Genomic DNA, 2,455 nt, shown 5'->3' with positions numbered 1-2,455 from the left:
GCTCAGCATCTGTCTTCACTGGCTTCAAAACCTGTCTGCAAAAATGTTTCTGATACCTAAGGACACTCAAACTGACTTTTTTCAAAGATGTCCTGTTTCCTCCAGAGTGGCGTTCTGGGATAATTTCGCAAAGCAAAGAAAATGCAAGGGTGGCGACACCAGATGTCTATGATGATGTTCACTAAAGACTGGATGTGAGACGCGAGTCATGCCAAAGGAAATGCAGCAGCTGATGGAGCAGCTTCAGTGAAAGAACACCTCGTGAGGCTTTAACCGGCCGGAGGGTCCGTACGAGGTGGTGAGAGCCACTTCCACTGCAGTGCAGGTCAAAGGATCCCCTACGTGGTGTCATTTAAAGCATTGCTTAAAAGCACCCATTGACATTCTCAGGGACAAAGATGAAATAAAATGAATAATGAATTATTTTAGAATTTAGTGATGATGCATCTATAGATGATCTACTGGATTGTCGCATTTTATTAAATTTCCCAGTTTTGGTCCATGACTTAAGTGCCATGGGAGGGGGGTATGTGGTGGAAAGTTTTTAATACAATAAAATAATATAATAAAATAATATAATAAAATAATATCGTTTAATTGAACCAGAGATCTGGAGTGTTGTGTGTGTCATATTATTCAGCTCTTGTGAAGGTGGCCCCAGGATGTCTCCAGGTCATGAAGACGCTGCATGAAGATAATTCCTGTTTGACCATATTTGGAAATGCTTGCATGACTGTGGGTATCCTTGAAGAAGTTAGACACTGACAGAAGCAGCTAGCCAGATCATCTCAGACACTGTACCTGAAGTTAGAATGTATGTTTCTGCACAGGGTCATCCAGAGAATGTCTGCAGCAGATCCTCACAGGGGTCACGTGACTGATTATGTTATGTCATCAAACAGTTTTGTGAAACTGTCGACTTGATATTTCTGGTAACGTCTGGAGGTCATGACGTACCAACTGAGAGCCGTAAAGAACTGGTTGAAAGCAGATGAGTCGAGGTTAATACCCTCCCCTAGTCACACCTTTAGGGTATAAAAAGACATGTGATTCATTATTTTAGTTTGTACTTGGAAGTTTTTCCTGTACCCAGAGTACTCTGCAACAACACACCGGAGGACTTTTTCATCGTCCCCAGAGCTCTCATCATGATTAGATAAGTATTTGTTGAACTTGTCTGTCTGTCAATATCATTGATGATGTTATTGGACTCATACTCAATCTATTGATGATATTATTGTACTGCTACTCAACCTAAACATGACTTGAATGGACAAATATCTTGTATTTTACACTGTCTCCTGTCCTTTAGAGAAACGATACCCCCACCACAGCCATAGATGTGTTTTCCAAATGAGTGGAACACATGCAGACTCAAACTGTTGTGAACGCCATGTGCCAAAGAATTACCCCGTTTGGTATTCCATGATTCAGAGCGACAATGGTTAACAGTTTGTTAATGAAGTAATCGAAAAATTAGGACAATTGTTGAAAATTGAGACGGTTGTTTGATCAGAACATTCATGAACACAATGAGCTGCCGCTCTGTTCTGATCCACAGACTACCCAGGTCCGAGTTGGCGACCGACGAGCCTGTTGGGACAGTGAACGCTACGACGGTCCATTCAAGGTGATAGCAACCATGCCCACTGCAGTCAAGGTGGACAGACAAACCCGTTGGATCCATCAATCACAGTGCAAACTGCGACCGTTGGCCCCTCTTGGACCCAGCGACGCCAGTCCCTCGGGTGGTGAGAATCCCAGCACCAAGTGAAAGACCTGCCCGACGAAAGACCACAGTGGGAGGGTTTTCCGCGATAAACGCAGCCCTTCCAGGAAGATGGACAACCCCCAACGAGACTCCAACACAAGGAGTGCGCGTGGGTGGGACCGACGCCCGAGCCACTGCACCGCTCTATCCACCACTGCCTATGCCATCATGGCCGTGGCAGTCGTCATCACCATCGGACTGCTTTGCCAGGCAGGGATCCTCTGCTGGGTGATTGAGATCCTCCATCATCGACTCCCTATCCCAGAGCCAATCCTCAGACAGAGCAGGGGGTCCTAAATTCCCCTAAGTTTGACATACGGTCAGTTTGACATACGGTCAGTTTGACATACGGTCAGTTTGACATACGGTCAGTTGGATCTCCACCCCAACATGACTAATATTTGTGCTTGTGGTGGAGCCAAAGAAACCACAATGAATTGATTGCCGCTAAATTTAGTGACTAATACTATATTTTCTGGGAGGATGAGATTTTCGTTTTTTGGAAGTAGGGAGGAATATCACCTGAATATCACCTCATCCTGTGGTGGGGGACAACCCCCCCACCACAGGTAATGGAGGTAACAAACACTACGCATTTAATACTTTAATACTTTGATTTCAGACTCAGCTTGCAAACACTTACATTTCTGCAAAATTAAGATCAGAAAAAAAATCAACTCTGCC

This window comes from Antennarius striatus, chromosome 22, assembly GCF_040054535.1.
Source record: "Antennarius striatus isolate MH-2024 chromosome 22, ASM4005453v1, whole genome shotgun sequence".
Taxonomy (NCBI): domain Eukaryota; kingdom Metazoa; phylum Chordata; class Actinopteri; order Lophiiformes; family Antennariidae; genus Antennarius; species Antennarius striatus.
The sequence above is the reverse complement of the archived record's forward strand: the minus strand, read 5'-3'. Positions refer to the sequence as shown.